General features: G+C 44.1%; 1 protein-coding gene across 2 annotated transcripts in view; it reads left to right on the plus strand.

Moving 5' to 3' along the window:
* Nucleotides 1–3,601: 3,601 nt before the first annotated feature.
* The window catches only part of ACAN (aggrecan), a 52,230-nt gene continuing 33,147 nt past the window's right edge, over nucleotides 3,602–22,684 (plus strand). For both annotated transcript variants that reach the window (XM_032994357.2, XM_032994358.2), the window contains exon 1: nucleotides 3,602–3,815. The gene's annotated coding sequence lies outside the window, so the exon portion shown is untranslated. The remainder of the gene's footprint in view (nucleotides 3,816–22,684) is intronic.

Consider the following 22,684-nt stretch of genomic DNA (forward strand, 5'->3'; position numbering starts at 1 on the left):
TCTTTTTTTTTTTTTTTTTTCCCCTCTCTCTGCTGCAAAGACACCCAAGCCTGCCCCTTTCATTGCTTTTGGACAACTGCAAGCAACTATCACCTTAACTGATACAACCTTTTTCTGTCTGGTACTTTTTCCTTTTCTGCCCGTTTTCTTTCAGTGACTGCTTCCACCATACAAATTCTGGCTATTCAATGGTTTTCATGTCAGAGCTATTATCCACTCTTCTTTGGCCATAGAGTTTGTTCTCTGTTCAAATATTTGTGCTCCCTGAAGGCTGAACTTCACTGGGAATAGACATAAGCCTTCTTTGAACTTTATAATGACATGTAAAAATCTTACCTAACTGTAAGCACTTTTGCAATGTGTTACCTATATTTCAGAGAGCTCTGAATTGTTGTTTCTCTGCTTTAAACCAAAAAAGTAATAATAAAAAAATCCATCTATGTGACTCTTTTTGACCTGGCCTCTCCTCAGCTTAAAAAATAAACAAACACAAGAGCAGTTTATGAATCACAATTTCTCTGAACATATTTAGCTGTTTTTCCAATCGTTCCTGATGCAGGCAAAAAACTGGGACAGCCAACAGGTACTGAGCAGTTTCTACTCCTTTCCTGAAGTTGCTAAGAAACCACTTTGTGTGGAGCATCACATTTTCCTAGCTGGTCAGCTCCGAAGTGGAATTTTCTCTGTTCCCTGGCTTAAGCTCACCAAAGGTTTAGATGGGGTTTTCTTCGCCAAACCACAGTAGCAGCAGAGGGTACACAGGGCTCTCAGTTATTCCACAGCAAAACAACTAAACATATACATTTCCCAAAAGGTTTTTATGTTACGGGGAGAAAGGGCTGTGGTCAGGCATGAGATGTTTCGAGTCTCTCACGTACAGGAGTCTGAACAAAATCAGTCAGGTCACATTTTATAGCTCCTGTCTATGTGCTTTTTATCCCCAGATGGAAATATTGAGTTCTGCCAGAAGCATGAGCTGTCATGCCCCATCTGAAGTGTGTTTTGCTTGTCCCCTCTCATCACTACAGCTGCACCATGACGCCCAGTGCAGAGACACCCAAGCTAGCGAGAAGGGGAGGCAGGTGATGCTCCAGCACAGCCTGGGCAGCTCTGTCTGTCCCAACCCATTCAGCAGCTGGAGGTGCTGGCAGCCCTGGGATGGATCCAATGCCCTTTGAGTAGGTGGGAAGGCCCCCTCTTGACCTCAGCAGATGGAGAATTAAATTTGATATGGACAGGCAGCACTCTTATACACTGAAAGGCATCTTAGGTGGGGGAAATGAAGTCCAAGAGTTTCAGATGGGGCTGTAAATGTACTGTCCTTTCCAACAGTCGTGAAGCCTTCCCTCACTGCTCTTTTGACTTTTAACCTAAGGGCACCTGGAAAGTTTTTAAGTTAATGCTAAGTCTAGTGCTTCACTGCTGAAAAAAAAAAAAAAAAGAAAAAACAAAAGGGGAAGATCCAAGAGGGAGATTCACAACCAAAATCTGGTCTTGAATCTCTAAGATAGAATAAGTCACTCATGGGAAGAAGCAAGTCTCCGTGCTCTGTGATCTGGGAGCATTACCTGTCAAGATGATGGATGCATGACTCTCATGAGAGGGCATGAACGCTGCAAAAGGGTTATGAGCCTTGGGTTTAAAAGTAAGAGAGTCGAGGAAGCAAGCTTTGAAATGAGGCACGGGATCAAAATAATTCATGGAGAAAAGAGAAACTATCATATCATAAACCAGAAAGCAAAGGACGGTGTTGGGAAGAGAGAGGGAAGTACAGATATTAAAGATAACATTAAAAGAGGGATGAAGGTAGAGAGACTGAGGGCAGGCATGTGGCTTGGGTGCAAGGAGGACCTCCCTGCACTCAGTCTCAAATTTTACCTTTAAGCTAACGATTCTCTCTTTTGTATTAAGGGAAACTGCTTTCTCCTCCTTAAATCCCGAGCGTTTCCCACCTTTTAAAACCTCTTTAAGAACTAAGGGTTTTAAAAACTTTTCCCTCTTTCCCACAGGAACAACAAAGCAGAAAGTAGGCTGTTGAGACCTGATATAATTTGACCTACAATATTACTCATATCTGTATCTCCTGCTCTTCTCTCTGTAAACCCATATCACAGCCTGCACAAAGACTTTACCTTGGCCTGGAGATACTGACACCCCTGTGGTGGAAGGACCTTCACCAAGGAGAGGTGAGGAGTAGTTACTAGCCAGGCAGCATCATACAGTTGCATTTCTGCACTCGGGATCACCCCACCTCAATCTCTTGGAGATCTCTTAGAAGCTGAAATGGTAACAAACAAGTAAATGAAAAGACTGAGTCACAGTGTGAACAATCTCAGCCTGAGCTGGGGCCTTCTTACAAGCCTGAGGAACTTCAAACTCAAGATCTCTGTCCATGTTCAGGTTCCACTGCTGAGGTACAACAGGTTTTTCAACAGAGGTTTTCTCAACTGTGAAAGTTCCAGCAGTTTTCCACCTCCTTCCAGCTGCTATCTGGCCCTTTCACAAGCCAAGGTGTGGGCCTGCAGCAATAGACCCATTCCCTCCTCCTGAAGCACAGCTTTTTTTCCTCAAAGGTACTGGCAACACCCCACAGGGGAAAAAAAAAAAAAAAAAAAAAAAAAGAAAAAAAAAAAAGAATCAAAATAACATTACAGCCTCTTCATCACTTTCTCATAGCACCAAAACTGCCAAGGATTCAGTTATGTGATCCTCTTCAAAATTTTGGAGCAGTTGCTTCAGTCTCTACCATTCCTAGGTGTTTACAGACCCTACACTTCACCCCAGCTAGCTTTTAAGCAAATTCACTCCCAACAGCCTTCTTTCTCTGCCTTTATATCACTTATCAGCTACTGATGCTCCAGGTGCTTTCCATTTCCTAATGCTGATCACCCCTTCCCTCTCTCCCTCCATACTGAGCCCTACAGCCATCACCTGCCTCCTCTTCTGCAGCAGCCAGAAGAGTCATGCAAGAGTTCCCTAAACTTTTCTGTTTTCTGCTCTCTTTGGGTTTCCTAGTAAGTCTGCTCCTTTCTACCCAGACTGCAGAGATATTGACTGCATTGCAGTCACACATATTTTGCTCAGGTTCCTTAATTAGCTTCATCTTATTTTAGTTTGCATAAACCACGTTCTCTTTTTATTACATAAACTATTTCTTCTCTCTCAACCACTTGTGGTGCTCCAGCCAGTTTGCTTCCAAACCAGAGGGCTAAATTTAATCCCCCACTCCCCATTCAGCTTTCTCCATTTACAGTATTTTTTTGGTAATGCTTTTTTTCCCCTTCTTTTCTTTTCTGTTTTTTTTTTTTTTTCCCTTTCTTTCCAAGAGGCTGGGCTTCCTTTTCTGTCCATAAGCCCTCCTATTTCCCCCTGCCCCCTGGATGCCTGCCTACCTTTACTCTAAAATCCAGAGGAGGATCCAATACACTTAGTTTGCCAGCTCTTCAAGAGGTATCTAAGGAGGCTGACAGGAGTTTGATGGTCTCTCTTGCAGCCAGTGGCAGCTAATGTGGTCTGAAACCCTCTCTCTCTTTTTTGCCATTCACACACAGTACTTACTCTTCAAGCCTGCTGCTGCTGCCACTGCCTGAAAGGACCTGAAACACCACACAGGGAATTTTGATTTCTTCTGGAGAACCAGGGAAGAAAAAAAAAAAAAAAAAAGACAGGAAAACTCATCTGGAGATTGTGAAGAAGACATATAGTAATAGCAAGAAGTGGCAAGCTCTTTCCTTCTTGAACGCCGAAAAACACCTCATTTCTCTGCCAGGTGTATGGGACTTAGATTCTGGAAGCACTGCACTGAACTGTTAAAGGTAACATATTGCACTTTCTTCCCTCCTCTCTCTTTGGTGTCTTTTCTTCAACTTTTCCATTTCTTTCCTCAGTGCTCTAAAGATGCAGGCTCTCAGTCAGTGGATTGGTTGTTTCCCTGGTGAGCAACCAGCAAAGAAATGTGAGAAAAGTTGTAAACGGATTGAGCCTGAGTTTCCCTTCTGCAAGCAGCACTGCTGTGAGAGGGGAGCCAGTGCCTGGAGTGCCTCTCAGCACGATGGTCCTCCCCAACCACCCATCTGCTACAGGGAGCAAACCTATAGCCAGAGGCAACAACTGTGTGTCAAGTTTGTTAGTTGGCTTGGGGAAGGGAGGGAAAGCATGCCACCAGCTTAAGAGATCCTATAGCCAAAACCACGAGGTGGGAGAGCAGAGGCAGGGTTATCCCCGTTCTCCCTCCCCAAAAGACCCTCCGAAACCATCGGTGTTTGTGATGGATTTCAGCTACCACTCGAGCCCTGGAGATGTGTCTGATCCTGCTTCTGAGCACTGGGGAAGGAGGCTGCCGTCGTGCTGATTTGTTACAAGTGTCCTAAGTGGCTGCGGGGTTTCTCGTGATTATTGCTATGATCAGTGTCATAACTTTGTTACAGGGAAGGCGAAGGGTGATCTCTGAGCTAGAGGGGTGTTCAGCTCTGTAGGGGCTGGCAAGTTCAGAAAGAGAATGAAGGAGCCTGGATGCCAGAGGGTTTGATGGTGCACTCCCCTTGTGTGAAGATGGCAGGGACCGGCGGTTGGCAGAGTCTCCTGGGTTATTTCCAGTTAGCTGCTTCAGGCGTTACACAGTACCTGCCCTCCTTCTGAATCCGTTTGCAGATGAAACATATTTTTAGCAATAGTTCGCAGGGAGAGGAGCTCTTATGCAGAAGTAGACTGAGAAAAAAAAGGTTTTATTTTTCAGAATCTCTATCGGAAATTTCTTCTTTTCATTCATCTACTACATTTTAAGACTTTTCATTTAAACCTTATGCTAAGTAACTCTCTGCATGTAGCAGAAAGCATGCATTTTAGCTTTTCCCTTTTGAGTTGTTTAGCCAAAATACTTCAGTTTGAAAAGCTTTCCTAGATTTCTAGAATAACTTTGCCAGATGTGGGAAGGGGGGAACATCCCACAATGAAATAGTTGGGAGAGAGGAATTTTTTAGCATTCCTCACTACTTTGGTTTTCGTCTATAACTCCTGATAAAGAATGTTGGCCAGGCAGAGGGGCCAGTGGTTTGGGGACTGAGTTTAGTGGGTTTTCAGATCCTGCAAAGGAGGGCAATGTCACGTGCTTTTGGAAGCTGAGCTTGCTTTCTTTGCTTTGGTTGTTTGACATTATATTTTCCTGCTGGCTCCAAAAGACCGTATCTGCCTGATAGGTCAGAGGGGAGACATTGCCCCTTTCTGAGATGTTTTGAGTTGCTGTCAGAGTGCAGAAAAGAGAGGCATCCCCTCCCACCACCGCTGGACGGGGCAGAGGGTGAGGGCTGGAGATGTGCCCGTGCTGGCTGAGCGCTCTCGGCAGCCTGAACGGTCTTGGGGGGAAAACTCCATCTGTTCCACTTGAACTGCTGTTTAATGTTTCCTATAATCACCTCCGTGTACAGTAGCAGGGTTTGACAGCAGCACGAGGGCTGGAGGATGGATGGATGAAGAGAGCTGACAAGATAGGAAATTGAGGGAGTGAAAGAGACAGAGGGAAAAACTTACTAAGGAAAAGAGGATATTAAATAAAGTTCAGCAGACTTAGCACTGTCAGAGCAAACAGCAGCTCACTGCTGTAAAATACAACCTAATTAATGAGGGACATTAGGGATTGTAGAGGAGAAGAAGATGGATGGTATCGCTTAAAAGGCAGAAATGAATGAATGAATGTGTAAATTAAAAGAGAGACCAGATTGTTGTTCAGTCCTCTGGTATCACCCAGGGATGCACATAATGGTCAGAAACCCCAGGGACTTCAAAATCCACTCCATTATTGGTCTTTTCTCTCCTCTTCTCTTCTGGGGAAGATCTTCTGCAAACATAAGTTGCACAGATCCGGTGACTTCATTGACTTCCCATGCTGACTTACACCCGGCAGACACTGGGCTGGTGGAGGGCCAGCTGGTCCCATTTTAAAAATCAACGGGACCTTTCTTAGCTGCCCGAGACATCTTTTCCATTGCCACCCTCCTCCATCTCCTCGCTTCGCCCTTTCTTTCACCAGTGGTGGGGTGGCTGCTCTACCACAAGACAACCTTCCCCAAGCTGGTCTCTTCTTCCTTCTACTCCTCCTCCTCCACCTTTCTGCCCCCCTAACCCACTGCAGCCTCCATGTGTGAAACAAGCCCGGCTGTGTGTCCCACTCTCAGGCAGCTTCCCAGCAGCAGCAACAAAAGCCGTGTTCATAGCGGGTCTGGACCACATACGGAGCCAGCGCGCGACGGCTGCCGAGCAGCCCAGAGCAGCCAGGGCTGTTTAAAGAGTGAGAGAGAGAGAGAGACGGCAAAGAGAGGGAGCTGTTATATATTTAAAAAAAAAAAAAAAAAAAAAACTTGAGCCCAGTGCAACAACGGAAACCTTACAGTTTACTTTTAAAAACTCAGTGCTTCCTTGTGAGAGGGCAGAACAGCTCAGCCTGTGTGTGCGGGGCAGGTCTGCGGGCTCTGCCTGTGTGCACAAGGGCGGGTGTGTGAGTGCTGCCTCCCCTCCCCTCCCTCTCAATGGACTCACAGTATAAATCTAAAGAAGCTTTTTGTTGGCCTGATGAATAGGCAGGGGGTTTTGTCGTGCTACCCGCGCAGCGTCTTTTGAGACACTTCACACTGAGATTTTTTTCCTCCATGTGCTTTTCGTTGAGCTTTCCCTTTTTAAGAAAAATTTAAATTTCTTCCTTGCATGACATTCCCCCCTCCCTGGTGATTTCTCCATACAGACCAGAGAGCAGAAGGGTGGAGAGGAGGATGAGAAATACCAGAATCATTCAACTTGGGTACCCCAAGAGCCTCCATGAGCTTTAGCTGTTGAAATGCCCTGAGGTGTTAAGCAGCAGTCTCATGGACCGCCTTGCTCTGATTTCCTGTCCCTGCTTTACAAGCCCAACCGCTGTGCAATTTGCTTTAGTGATCTAACACTCTCGATGGCTTCAGCGATCGATGGAGGCAGCTGGAGCCATGTCACTGCCCCCGCCACCAAGCAGGATAAGGGAAATGATGTGACTTGAGCACGTTGGCCATGCAACAAAGTCCAAAAGCCACCAGGTCCCCTTTCCTGCTGTATAAGCTGCATGGAACATCCTGGGATCCGGCTTTGTCTGTGGGTTTCCATCGTTCTGCCTTTCCCCAAGGCTGGCTGAGGATGAAACCTGGCAGTGCTTGGGTCCTGGAGGGGATGACAGAGCGGAGGCCACAGAAAAGACCCTGCTGAGAGAAGGGAGCAAGAGATGAAAGCCAGGGAATGGGAGACCTCTGACAAGCGTAATCATCTGGGTTTTCACCTTTGTAGTTGCTCATTATGTCAACCAAAGCAAGGCAAATCATGGCTTTTCTACAAACCCTAGTGCAATCCAGAGGACACCTGGGTCAGCTGAAGTAGGGGGAACTTTGGGAGAGACTCAGAATTAACTCAGGTGAAGAGTCCTACCCCGCTGCTCAGTTCCCCCCAGGTTGTCACTATGTCCAGAGAGTGTGGAGGCTTATGATGAAAGGAGCAGTGATTGCTGTGAAGAACTTGGGCAATGGGATGTCCCAGGAAAGGCAGGTCTGTCCTTTTTGACCTGACAGCTGTATTTACTATGGCAGTTAGCGAAGCACTGCATAACCTTGAACATGGGGATAGTCCTGATTGCCATCATGTCACCAGGGAACTACATGGGAGCCAGGGAGCTTCTGATGCACCTTGGTGCTTCACAGTGGTAGAAGGAGATGAACCCAGCCTTCCCCTGTGCCCAGCGATGGGTAGGGCAGGTCCTGGAGCAGAGAACTCTTCATCAGGCAATGCCAAGACAAAAGGGCATCTGCAAGAACAACCGTGTCGTATCATAGGGTCAAAGTGATCAGGACAGGAAATTTCTTCTGACAGGGTAGTGCGCATGGGTTAGGCCTGAGAGGAGTAAAACTGTCTATTAAGACATGCCCAATAAACCTAGCTTACATTAGGGGAGAATATGGAATGTAAATACTCATGCTTCAAGCCATAAGGTAACCACTAAATGCCCAGTGTTAAAAAGAAACTTCCTCCTCAGCAATTTATTCCCTATTTTTCGTTGATGAGAACTTTGCTCTGAAGCTGGTGATGTAGGTCTTGTCCAAGACAGGATACTGACCTGGACACACCATTGGTTTCATCCGGTCTGGCAATTTCCATGTGCCTTCAGCCTCTCCATTGCCCTTGGTTAGAACTGGGGAGAGGACTTGGACACTTTATTAGCAGTAGTCTAGAAAACAACTGATGGACAGAAGGTATCATCTGTGATGGCCACAAGAGATACAGATTTGACTTAATAAGCAAGAAATTTAAACAGGAATAATTTGACAGGAAAAATATCCATAGGGACAACTAGCAATAAATAACCAAGGAACATGCCCTGTCTAAGCTTAGATCACAGACTGGAGGAAAAAGGTGTGTAAAGAAAATGCAGAGGCTAGCAGCTGATAAACAGGTGAAAATGATGGTGCTGATCCCTTCCAGCTAGAGCTCCCATCCATCATTCACACCTCTGCTGGGAGAGCAGCCACTGTGCTGGCGATTGAATAACCTGTAATCCACATCAAAACCTGCTGCTCCTGCTGGGATCCTGCACAGGGCTGGGGATAAATACCCCACCACAACCCTGGAAATCCCCAGACACTGCAGGATTTGCACAGGGCAGGGGCAGATTCAGTAGTTTTGCTGGCACAAATCTACTGACTTCAGAAGATTACTCTGGCTTAGCAGTCCTGTGGTACAGCAGCTGTAGATCTAAGTGTAATTAACATTACATCATCTGTACCACAGTTTCAAGGTTGAAATAATCACGTAGCTCACATATTGGAAATTACAGGATGGCTTTCATATAAATGATTAACTGTCAGTATTACTTACCCCAGAAGAATAGTTTCTATGATGTTTGGTGTATAAATAATACCCTGTACCTCTATAGCGCTCAGCTTCAAAGTAATACTTCAGTGCTGTACCATAACGAATACCCTCCCGTTCTCTAATAACCAGTCTGCAAATGATGTCTTTTTCCTCTGTTGTAAATTATACTGTGCAGTTACTGCCACTGCTGCTATTGCATTCAGTCTGGTTAGTAAATAATACTCTTTCCCCATCATTGTATCTGGGGTTTAAATAATACCCTGTCCTCATATAGTACTTGGCATGTAAGTGTCACCCTAATCCTGCTCAGTACTTTGGAGTGCACAGAACATCCTGCTGCTGCAGAATAAATTGCAGCCTTCCTCTCCATAGTATTTGCCCTCTAAATATTACCCTGCTGCTTTATATAGCACTTATTGTATAAATAATACCCTGCTGCCTTGTAGTAATTGATATGTAAGTGATACTGTCAGACTGCAGGGTACTTAGTCTGCTAATATTGCCTACTATGCTGGCATTAGATGACACAGTATGGCTGTGCAGAGGAGGATGCTGGGCTCCCATCTCAACTTTGTCACTGTTACTTGGGCCTTCTCTCAGAAAACAGAGTGCTCAGCAGCTGCAGAGCTGGAGCTATCCTGCAGCCATCACTGCATACCAGCAGGGAAAGAGAGTCACCCCACTGCTTGGCCAGCTAGCCCACGGGACCTCGACACTTCCTGGTGTGCTTCAAGATCACAAACCACTTTGCCAGAGACAGGGCAAAATCCTTGTCCCTTCACTATTCCCAGATTGCCTGCAGTTTGCCTCCTAAAAAAACTCCTTGATGCTAGCTAACAGCAGAGATCACCTTCCAGTCTCATTTTATGGTTTTCTGCCTGTTACAGGACAGCATGAAATGATTTAACACCATCAATAATGTTCAGTCATGTTCAGCAGAGGACAGAAGGGTCTTCATTGATCTTACTGTTCAGCTCTGAATCTCTCCAATGTTTTGAAATGCTCCAGACTAACCCCAGCGTGCCCCTGAGACTACAGCACTCTGTAGAGATGTACCCATTTTATCTGTTTAATTATTCCCACATCAGTACCTCAATAGGCACACATGCATTCCTTTATACCTTTCTGAAGTATATTAATGATATCTTGGGCCATTCTTTTGCTGTATCCAGGCAGGCAGGTGGGTTACAGGCATGAAGATCTCAGAGTCAACCAGGATCTTCATTTCAGTTCATCTTCAAAATTGTGCTTCCAGTTTTCACTAACATATCCAAAGTAACTTTGAATGAGCTAGCCCAGGCACCATCACCACTCCTACCAAGACAGCACTGAGTTCAGTGTGGGCTACAAAATCTTCCTGAGAAGTGAGATAAGTTCTTGGGTTAGTTGTTTTCTGCTGGACATCACACTGCCACAACATGGTGTTTAGCCAGGCAGCAGCCAGCTCAGTGTTGTCTACAGTACTTAGGGACATTCCCCTTGGATAAATTAAGAAAAGTGCCCCTCAGACTTCATCTACATTATTTATTAGGAAAACTATGTATTTTTCCCTACAGAGCCTGTTTCAAATTGTTAATAATCTTCTGTCTTTCCTTCTGCTAGCCCCACCAGATGTTCTCCTTTAGTCAGGGTAAGTTTTGTAGGCAGAGGTGGTGTCTCCAAGAGCAGCTGAGAATGCTGGAAAATAAATATTCTTTGGCTAAAGACCCCTTTTCAGCTTTTCAATCCACACTGGCCACCTCACCTCTGCTCTGCTTTTGGCCAGTTTCATACAATTGCCACCTACTTGGCTTCCTACATGGAATAAGCACATCAGACCAACATAAACCCACGTACTTTGTGAATATTATGCCCAGCCCTTTCTTTCCTAGGTGCTAAGGGCCCCTGCTCCCCCTGCATCCTCCATGGTAGCTCATCTGTTCACATGCTGTTGGAGTGTTTGGCAGCTTCAGAGTCAGTCTGGTGTCAGAGACAAGAAGGCTGAGTTTGCTCATGCTTAAAATGGAAACATCTTTCCCATACTGCAGTAATGCTGAAGCTTTACTCATGCCTCCATTATGTATATTGGTGAAAGTGAAGGCACTCAGATACGCTGGTTGGCACCTTCTCTTCAATCCTAGCAGAGTTTATTTTCAGTTTCTTCTCCAATGGGATTGCTCTCTGTTCTGCAACTGCAAATGCAACTGACTTTTTCTGTAGATCTGCAGTGCCTCATCCATGAGAGATGTCTCTCTCATCTGTGTTGTTGGTGTAATTAAACAATAATACTTTGGAACTTATCAGGTATCAGGGTCATTAGATACTCAGATAGCTGATTGGATTTATCTCCTTTGTAAAATTATGTCCTTTTCCAGAAGTTGCTTTAGGGACAGAAGGCCACATTTTGCAGAAGCAGAAGAGTGCCCAAAGACTCAGTGAAGCACTTCTGCAAGTTCTGTTAGGTGCCTCGCTCATCCATTTGCATCTTTAAATTCTGAAATACCATGGACAATTTGGCAGGCTATCAGAGTTTTACTCAACAACTTTGGTGTTCCCAGAAATCTCACGGCATCCATGTGAGAGTGCAGTGGATTTATTGCTGTTGTTTCAAAACTTTTAATGGAGATCTTTTAAATCTGTTTAGAAATCATCTGCTTATTTTTTTAAGGATCAGGAGCCCTTGTTTCTCTTGCTCTCCAAAATGTTTACTTATATTTTTCATTCTTCTCTGTGACATCCTTATGGTAGGAAGGAGATTTCACTGAATCTTTCAGAGAACAAGCACACAGAGCACAGCCCAAGGGGAGAGGATGTCCAACATGGCTTTTGAACATCCTCAGTGCTGCACAGGGGCTTAAGAGTCTGGACAAGCCTGGCATCTTCATGGACTGATCTTTGAGGGCCAGAATGTATATCAGCTATAGCTCCTCACCTTTCCAGTATACTTCCATTAAAAATCATTAACTTAAAGTATGACTCATTCAACCATGTTTGCAGGAATGTTCGTCTTAGATGTTAGAGAATATTTTTGTTTCGAACATTTAGCTGTCAACTAGTTTTATTGAACATTGCTCCCATTGTGTGGTTTACTTAAATGGTGTGAATCAATGTGCATTGATGGCTTTTCAGTTGCAGCTATGAAATTACCACGATCTGCTGTCTGCTCTGAGACAATACTCAAATGTTATGTATGATTAGATCTAGTTCTCATACTCTGTATAAAAACCAAACAGGATTTTCCTTGTTATATTGTCTTATGGAATTGATTCTTCTTCTGTCTGAAAGCAGAGTGCTCTATACAAACTTTTGTGGATTTAGACTTCCTCTTGAGAGCTCTCCCTGCTGTCTTTTTGGGACTTGCAAGCAGTTACTTGTCTAGACTAGGTTTTAATACCAGAACTCAGGCTTAATATTCCTAACCTCAGAGGTAAATGGCATCTTTTCTACTGATGCCAGTGGTAACTGGATCTGGCCACCAGATAATTTACCTGCCCATCTTATTGGAAGAATTACAGGATAGTTTGGTTAAAATAGATCATAATTATTACTTGCCTTTGAATCGGTCTTTTATGCCAATAGTATAAAACCAATCTTACTTTTATACAGTTTCTCTTTGTGAGTTTATCTTGTGCCTGAGTTAAAATACCAGTGTAGCATGCTGGAGGATCCATTTTAAAGCACACATCTACTCCATCAATACTGGAGTGTATTTGCTGGTTTGAAATACTTTACCAGGCATTTATTTTGCCTACAAGGGATCTGTGTTGGTACCTTTCTGTTTCCCAAAATGTGGACATTGTTGGTTTTAAGCTATTCCACGTAACTCTGGAAAAACAACATTTTCTTTTGCCCTTATAGAACACTTCACCAAACGCTGGGCAACGTTTTGGCTCTCTCCCTCAACCATATCTCATACATAGGAATCTATTTGCCTCTCAGAAAACTTTGTATTCGCATCTAATTGACATTCTGGTTTCCTCCATACCTCGCTTTCTCTTTCTGAAGATATTACATATGGACATTGTTCAGCAAACTGTAGATTCGAGCTTAGCAGCAGTGGCTCTCCAAATGCCTGTGGCTTATGTTAAGGTTAAATGTCTTTCCCTTTGCAGTCTACACCTCAGAGAATGATTTCATATAAGAGCTTTATTTTTATTCAGGATCCCCATGGTCTCCCCAAATTCATATTTGTGCTCTCTAGGCTTGGTCAGCAGGATACTTTCTAGATCACAAGATCTTTAAGGCAGGGAATGTTGTCTGCTTGTGATGGGGTAACTCAGAGGAGCCCTGAGATCTGAGCTGCAATTAAAAGATTATTGATATGCATCCACTGACCCTAGACTGAAACTAATTTTGGAGAGGCTAATTGTCTCTGTCTTGTTCTCTCTTTCAATGTCACATCATTACAGTTGCTTCCTAACTAATACTGTTACTAAGCCCATTTATAAATTCATGTGTATGCAGAGAGAAAGATCTATATATACGTAACGTACATTTAGGTCAAAGAGTTTGGCTGTTTTTCAAATGCAGTGTTTCTGTTCTTCAGGCTAGTTTCACCTTATGTTTGATGGGAAAAGACCTTTCAGGCTGGACGTAGTTTTGTGAAGATGCTGAGATCTCCTTTGTTAAAAAACAAATGGCTGTGATTCAGTTTTGGGTTGAACAATGGGTCTCTCATGATTAAAAAACTATCCATTTATATTTGTTGTTACTTTCAGAAAGTGTTTGTTTGAAGAGTTTTCTTGGGGAAGTTTTAACTGACCCAAAATGGAAATCTCAGCCAATTCTTCTGCCAATTATTCCCTTTTCCATGCTGAGGGGTCCTGTTATCTTTTCTGCTGGGTGGATGAATACAGCACCCAGAGACTGACATCCACCTTCATGAAGGGGCAAATGGCTACAAGTGGACAATTTCTTAGGCACCTTTTCCATCACCTTGTTCCTTCCCTTCCAACTCCCCACCAGGCTCACAAAGTAACACTTAAAGCTGTTGTGGTCTCTGATGGCTGGTCTTCTCTGTGGCAAACACAAAACAAGCTTGATTGTGTGTGAACTATTTTGTCGTTATCTTCTTTCTTGTTGTGTTTTGTTTTCTGCTATACAATTTGGCTTGGTTCAAAGACATCACTATAGTAGAAAAAAACAAGAGGAAAATTTATTTTCTGCCTGGAGTCCCCATTGGTTTCTTCCCAAGAAGAAAAGAACAGGCTGAACCAAAGTCAGGAGTTACTGTTCGGATAAAGTGACTTGACAAGTGAATAGGAGCAGTGGATGAGTGTCTGTGCCTCACAGGACTGCCCCTAGCAAGGAGAGCTGAACATTCCTCAGTGTTCCCAACATGGTGAAATCCACTTGGAACTGGTGCAGAGAGGGCAGACAACTGCACATTAAGGTACCTCTGCCTCCCAAAAGGAATGGAGCAATATTAGAATAAAGAGGGACCTTATTGACTGAGCCAACTAAATTGAGTTAAATACACACCATGTGTCTTGGCTAAGAGGGAAGAGGGCACTGTATGCCAGAACAGTCTGCTGGTACATTAAGAGTTTGAGCACACAGAAAAGGAAGGAATTGTACAGGGATGTAGGGCTACCAGGTGCCATGAGATGGCACTGGCTGAGGGAGTGACTGAAGATGAAAATAAGGGAAAAACCTGGAAGAAGAGGTAGCCTGATAAGATTTTAATAGGGCTCTAAACCCTCCACACACTCACAGGAAAGGCCCTGGTTTGTGCAGCCAGAGAGTAGCTACAGACACTGCCCCTGCTCAGTACCCGCCTGCTGCGTGACTTGGTCCCTGGAAGGGAGGTGTGGGGGAGCTCATTGTCCATGGTCCACATAATCTTCCACCACTGCTAAAACTGTCAAGAGGGGCACAGAGAGGGCTGGGAGAGCTGGTCTAGGAGGAAATGAGAGGAGACAGCAATCCATTCTCCTGCTGCCATGCATGAGGTGGTTTCAGGCCATGCAATGCTCAGCCATTGATTAAGCTTTCCTAAAACCAGAGATGAGAGTGAAAAGCTGTTTCTCTTTCTTAATCCTTCCTGTACCATTCAATCTCCTAGATTAGTACAAAATGGCATGGCTGTTTTGTGCTCAGTCTAGTTGTCAGAGGTTCGCTGGCAGAGGAAACTGAGAAGTAGGAGGGTCTTCCTCAACACAGCCAAGGCAGCAAAACCCTCATTATAGTTTGAACGTGAAGTCTGTGGTCTCTGTTTATACTGTGTGCCCTCTCCAAAATCTGGAAGGGAAAGCCAGCCCAGTGCCTTCAGAACAGAGGTTCATCATATCAGACTCAGACAGCAGAAAACTTTGAAGAAAATCTACTCCAACATTTTGGTAAAGACCCTTCTTCAGGCTCAGGGGTGCATGAGAGCTTTTGTCAGTGGTAGCAAAACCCGCACTTGCGTGTTGAGTTGGGTATGGTTGAGGGTTTGCGCTGCTGCCAGAAAAAGTATCTGAAGTCCTAGTGACTAGAGGCTTGTGAATCAATGAGGAAAAGTTCTTTCACTTCTAGGAAACTCCCTGCTTGCCTGTACAAGGAGTGCATAAGAATGTTTGATATGCATGTGCCTTTCTAAGGAGTCACAGATAGTTTGAGTATCTAGAAACAGGATAAAATAGTAATCCCTTGATTCTCCACTAAAAAAGCCAGTGATCTGCTCAGTAGGAAAAGATGGCTCTCCATCTTCTGGGGTTATGAAGAAAAAAAATGCCAGGAGATTAGCAGATTTCTAATCTTGCAGATTATTTATGACAAGTAGTAACATTTGCTTGGACCACTGGCACTACCTTCTGAACAGCACATGGCAGGATGTCTCCCCCATTTCCAGCCAGTATCCAGAAAGCCCCAGGACTTCTCCCATGCCATTTGCCCTTTTGTCTTCCAGGTCATCCCAAAGGGAGGATCAAGTCGAGATTCCACCTTCCTCACAAAACTAAACTGTGCATGTCTTGAATTTATGAAACAGGAAATCTACTTGGTAGGAAAGCTAGGGCTGAAACAGCCTCGTTTAAGTAAATCTAAGCACAGTGTTTACACAATGTCTGGAATTAATGCAGAGAAAACTTTTAGGTGCCAACACTGGAAAGAGAAAATGGGGAGCAAAAAGAGGCAGATACTGAGACTGTGATGAAGCTGGAAGCTCTTCCTCCAGGTTTGGTAGAAGGTTGCTTTTACTGCTGTTAAGCACCAGCAGCATGCTACACTTGGTAATGCAAAGGCCAGGTAGATAGGATGTGATTGCAAATCTGTCTCTTTTGTGTCCAAGCTGTGACATTGTGAGGATGGTCAGTATTACCAGCCGTGTGTATTCCCAGCATGGACAGCCTCCCCAAAGATCGTGGTGCAGCATGATGTACATAGCACATCAGTAGAAGGTGTCCTTAGCAAGAGGTTGCTGCAGCCTTTGTATCTTATAAGAGATGGGTGCTTATTCACATGAAGAGACATTCATGCAAACCAAGGCTATGCACAATATTACACGACTGGTACCAACCAGAAATGTGGTCACACTACATGTCGTAAGAAGGACCCAAATATGCAGTTATTACAGAGGTCCTACAGCCATGCACACTGTCTTGTGGTTCTCACCTTGAATCATTTAAGTTTGTTGACCTTCCAAGCCAGCGTGATGTTTTCTGTCTACCTGGACCACAGCAAGAGGAAAAATCTTTACCATTGTGAAGCTAACAGGGACCGCTTCATGATGTTTCTTCCAGCCTTTCCCAGAGCCTGGTTAGGTGAACTTGCACATCACATTTCTTAGGAGCACACACGTTGCATCCAAGGCAATTTTGGGTAGCAGAGTATTAACAGATATCAGATTTGGGCAGTAACTAGCCAAGTCAATAAAGACTTAGGTCTCTATATGTATGAATTCTGTATTAAAACATGGTTTCAAAGGCGTTATGGATTTCTGGAAATCCAGCCTTCTGAAGGTCTGAGCTGGGTCAGAGCAGAAGGGAAACAAGGCAGATGTCCATGAGTCTTCTGCCGGCATAGAAGTCCTGCAGAGATTTGCTTCTCTGCAGTCACATTTGCATCTTATTCTGTAGCCAGAGGGACGTTTTCTCATTTTAAAGCTGCTGCTTTGCAAAAAAAGAGATTTCAGCCTACCCATAAAACAAATGAGAAGTCAAAATCTGCACAAATTAAAATCCCCAGTGCAGCCTGTGCATCACTCTCCCACTCCAGCAGGGTAATGGACCATCTCCCAACTGGGACAAGCAGCTGCTGTCAGGCAGCTGAGCTTTACCCATCCCACACTATCTCTCTCGGCATCTGCAGAGGACCTACCCACCTGTTTAGCTGATACTTGCTTGGAGCAGGTATATGTGATGATTTAGAGAGGCCTTACCAAGTTAATAGAAGGAGGGGTTTTCAGGTCCCTCAGTCTTCTTTTTCTCCTGCTCTGTACCAGGCTTCTATAACTCAGATCCTAGATGCACAGAAACAACAGCTTTTGTATTTCTCAGTGGGCTTTATAGTGAGTCAGTGCACTTGAATGGAAGAAGCTGTCACTCAATGAGCTTGGTTTTGACTCCCTTGGATCATGGTTCAAGCTTCCATCTTCATGCCTGACACCCAGGGAGGATCTGAATTTTCTTCTTGTGCGTTTTGGTGGGTCTCCTTCCTGTGTCTAGGGGATCGTCGCTCAAGGATGAGAGCAGGTCCAGAAAACATGTGTAGATTGTTACTTTCTTTCCATGGGATGCAATTGTTTACCTGCCTCTTGCTACCAGAGAAAGGTCATGGGTAATTGTCATTCCCAGAGACAGCGTATCCAGGAGAAAAGAGATTTCCAAGTTCCATTGCTTCTCTGTAGATTAAATTCTTCCTTCCTATCCCAAGTGAAGAGATAGATCCCAATTACATCCAACAAAGTAGGGTATAAGGAGGCTTTTTGAAATGTATAATCATCCTCTCATCTCTAAAAGTTAGATGTCTAACAGTGCTCCAGGCTCCCTTACTATCAGACTGAGAAATGGCTGAACCACTCTTTAAAGGTTCTCAACCGAGTCATCTATTTCATAAGGAGATAAACTGCTCTTTAGAAGTTTCTTTTTCTCCCCTCGCAGTAGAGAGGGTTGTGAGTGTGATCTTCAGTTAGTCTCAAAGGCTCATTGTTCCCTTGAATTTAGAGGCTCGAGGGGCTGTTTGAATGTGGCTCTTGCTTTCTATACTGAGCAGACACTCAGAGCCATGGCAGCTCAGGACTTGCTGCAGATCACACACCTCGCATGAAAGGCTTCAGCTGCCATCTGCTTGCCATAATGGACAATTTACGACTTCTCTGTTCTTGAGGAGTAGGAAAACTGCTGGGGTGTGTGTATTGCCATTGACAGACAGTTCTGTTTTTTCCCTTAAGAGAGCTGTTTTTGGGGTGGCCAGTGGTATGTGCTTCTGCTGTTCTGGACCCGATGTATTTAGCTTGGTTCTAATCTCTCGGGGGTGGGGAGAAAAAAAAAAAGAAGGGGAAAAAAAAAAAGGAGAAATACTGCTGAAGATAATGGAGATGTAATGTAAAACCAGTGTAAATCAGGGGAGAATGAGAGCTGTTCTGTGATAAATACCAGAGAGAGATAAATGCTTATAAATGTTTTTATGTTCAGTAGAATGTTTGTTCCAGACCATACGTCTGAGCTTGGATCAGTAACTGAACCTAGAATATGATGGTTTAGGTTTTGCTAAGATTTCCTGTGGCAGCTTTGTTATTGAAAACATGTCCATACATCCTCAGGTATTTTGGGTTTTCCTGTAGTGTATGTGTAATATAATTAGATAAACAGTCTAATTATAACAGACTGCAACTCTTTTATTGAAAGAAAAGTCACAAAGACACTGAAAATGGAACAGCATAGAACCAAAATTACAGGTCCAAGCAAGTTTGGTCTTTTGTGGAGGAGGACAGAAAGGAGCTTTGGACAACACGTTGTGGCTGAGGGACACACTGGTACCATCACCAGGGTGTATTAGCAGAGCTGTGTCTGACTATGTTCATGTCTGCAGTAGCAAGGGGTGCTTGAGGACAGGAGCCAGATGAGGCTTGAGGTGAAACCTGATATTATTCCTAGTTTTCAACAGACGTTCTCTGTTTTGTGCCTTATGCACTAAGAACACCTTGGTGCTGTCATTTTGCCATCTCCTGTAGCAATCCAGGCAGTCAATGCTGCAAGACTGTCAGCGTGTGGAGGACTGCATCCTCGTGACAAAGTATCCGAGCAGTTACAGCCGTGTGTCTTTCTGATTGGGGAAAAAAGGATTTTATTGTTCCAGAGATGGTTTCAGAAACAGAGCAGGCGGGAGCAGCATCCAAGCCGCTCTGTACATAAAGACCTTACTCTCAGAATGGTTTGGAAGCCAGACAGAATGGAATATTTCTCCTATTTTCTTTACAGCTGAAAAAACATGAAAAATCACAGGAGCGCATTTATTGCCATATTTCAGTTCCAAAGTTTGCCTTATTTAAAAAAAAAAAAAAAAAAAAAAAAAAAAAAAAAAGAAGAAATAAAACTGGTTTTGCCCACCCCCCTCACATTTTTTCCCCCTTCCTTCCCTCCCATTTCCTGGACCAGGCTGAGGTTTTTAACAGAAAAGCTCTCAGTCCTGCACAGAGGCTGGGAACATGCAGAGGGACAATAAAGTGTTTGTTCACAGAGATCATCGAGGAATGGTCTGTAGTTTTACATGGGAGAGGAGAAACCACCTTTTGAGTCCAAAGCTTACAAGGGCATGGGACATGCTCTCTAAACATACACGAGAACCTTCCTGATGTCTCTGCTGGGTGATGGTGTCTCCTCAGACTTCATCAAACCCTTGGTCACTAGTGCTGGTTCCTGAAAATAATAGTGCTAAAATAAGGCTGGATGGAGGTGAACATGTATGTGTCCTAGAGAAACTAAGGTCCACTCCCTGATGGGGAATAAACTGAGGATGGAAAAAAACAGTTGAAGAGAGAGAATCCAAGGCTAAATAAATAGTGTTGATTTTGACTCTTGTTCAGGAGTCTCTTTATATCCACAATTTTAAAGGAAATACTGTCTTTGGAAATATCTTCATGCCCAAGTATATCTTCTAGGTAATGAGTGGCATTTCATAGCTGCCAGAAACAATACGTAAGTGTATTAAAGGTCTTCCAAAGTTGAGAAACAAGGAAGCTTAAAATGACCCATCCACCCTCATTCAAAAAAAAAAAAAAAAGGACAACAGCAGGATTAAGAGTGATGAAAATAAATTTAATTGCAACAAGAGTGATTTACATGGTCTGGAACAAGCAAAGGCCATAGGAGAAACTGCAGATGGGACTCAATTAAAATAGACTAGAACAGAAAATGCTTTCCAGCAAGCAAACAAGTTAGACTGTGCTGCAAATGGGCCATCTGGCTATTTTCCACTGTACAGTCTTACTGTGTAGGTACTTTGTTGGACTTTCACTGTAGTGACTTTTCCTTTTCTTGCTCCCTCCAGATTCTTCAGTCCTTTGAAAACCTGGGGACAGGGTTGGAAGAGCAAGGAATTAAACCTGTCTGCACATATGTACACACTTCCCTCCACACACACTTAGATTCTCAAATAAACATATTTATACGCAGCCAATTTAGGACAGTCTGCACACAACCTGATACAGACGCACGGCCTTAGGCATAAAATAAAGTGGCAATAAACTTCAGTGAAAGGGACAGTTGTTCTCTGGGGTGGAGAGCTCCTGAACCTACCAGCATTTCCCGACTCTGTCTTTTTTGGAAAGGCAGGAGCTTTTCCTGAATTCTTCCTGGCCCAGGCTAAATTGGAGAGGGCCTTGTTTCTGTCTCAGTCACTGATTAGAGAAGGTAGGGTGAAGGGGATTTCTGTGGCAGTTTGGTTGGATTCTTGTTCCTCCAAACTGCATGGTACTCTGAAAAGGGACAGTTATTCTGAAGCAGAGGCATATCCATGACCTTGTGTAACTTGTCCTACCTCCTCTTCTCACCACAAAAGCTGTTTGCTCCAGCTGTTCTCCCAGCAAGCGCAAATGGAGTTTTGCAAGAAAGCAATCTACAGGGCTGGAAGGTGTTTTTGTAGCATGGACCTTGCAGAAAATAGAGCGTGATTGTTGCTGCTTAGGTGTAAGACTCTGCGCTGCAAGAATTAGCCTGTCCCAGTGCTCCCCACCAGAGCTTGCACAGTCCTCTCTTAGTAGTCGCCCTAGGAAGAGTTCCACCAAAGTGACTGCAGAACTCTTCAAGGTGGCTTTTTCTACTAGAAGATAAGGACTCTGCAACCAAATTAGAGTTTGTCAGCAGTGACCTGGTACCTCCTATGGGTTCAGTACCTCATAAAGTAGCTCAATTTTTTCTAGTAACCAGGCTACCTTGATGATTTTCAAAAAAGTAATCAAATGAAGTTATCTCCAGAGGCCTGTCTTATTTATGACATATATGGTAGGGGGCACTGACTGTAATCCCAACATGTTGCTCAGGTCCACTTCTCCCCCTAGCCATTCAACTACAGTTGGGGGACAATCAGTAAGACGATGAGCAAGGGACATTTCTGCCACTGCTTAGCATGCTCCAGGCTTTACTCTGCCTTTACTCAGCTGTGCAGCCCTGGCACTTCCTCATCCCTGAAAACTTTTCCTCTGTGCCAGACCCTGTCTCAGCAAGCACACACTGCTCCAGGTTGGTTCTCCCATGTGGTGAAATGTACCCTCATGTTCCTTGGGCACAGATCATCTAATTTGAACTCACAGCTCTGTAGAGACATCCACACTTGAGCTAATCACCCTCCTCTCTCTGGCAGTCAATGGAGAGGGACCATCAGTTTTGAGGCATGCACTATATAATCTGTTTTAGATGTTGCTTTAAAATGAGAGGAACGACCTCCCGGTTCCCTTGGCTAGACAGACCAACTTTCCACCATCTGTTCTATCCACGTCTACTCAGACAGACCTCTATCTTTACTTACTTCTTGAACTGCTCCTTCAAGTAGTAGTTTGTTCATTATCACGTGCTTGGACATCCCACTAGAGACATCACTAAGTGGAAGTATTGCAGCATGGAACCATTGCTGTAACAACAGGACGTTAATCAAAGGCATTCACAGCATAGTGAAGCCCAACAAGGGCTGTGTGCCGAGTCAGGGTTGGATCTTTTTGGTGCACATAAGGGGAATGAAAAATGGAGATCAACATTACAAACAACACCCTGAGGAGTAGGTTGGGTTTCTTACTGGCAGGGAGTCAATACTTTCGCAGAATACACCCAAAACGTTATTGTGATTTGTTTAACCACTGCTCACAAGGAAAAGCCATTGCCTCTGGGCTTCTGTGGGATAAGAGGAGTCTGGGGTTTTTCCTCCATAGGTAACCAAACTGCAAAGATACTGCTAGTCCCAGCTGTTATCATATGAGGCTATTTTTCCTTGTGAAAAATCAACATAAATCTTGAATAAGATGAGGAGTACATGGGTTTGTCTTAGCTTTTGGGACAAAGTAAATCTCCTTTATTTAGGGCATTTTGTCATGTGATGTCTAATGCTCTCCTCCTACCCATTGCCAATGTACACAGAAATAGCAAATGTGTGGGGTTCATCACAATACCAGTTTTCTGCAGACACGGACCCTAAAAGTCTTTTCAGCCAACCGGCTCCTGTTTTATTTAAACACCTGTTTCCATATTCTAGGGTGTTTCTATTCTTTAGTAGGCAACCCTGGCCTAAAACTGCCTGCCTCTCCTGGCTGAGTTTACCACATGACACTCAGGGTCGTTTAGCTTACTTTGACTCTGGCAAAACACAGAGCTGGCTGAAAAGTACCTGATTCAAGGAGCCTGGAGAAGTAAGAGCTTTT

The sequence above is a fragment of the Tyto alba genome, unplaced genomic scaffold, assembly GCF_018691265.1.
Source record: "Tyto alba isolate M040663 unplaced genomic scaffold, T.alba_DEE_v4.0 Super-Scaffold_41, whole genome shotgun sequence".
NCBI lineage: Eukaryota > Metazoa > Chordata > Aves > Strigiformes > Tytonidae > Tyto > Tyto alba.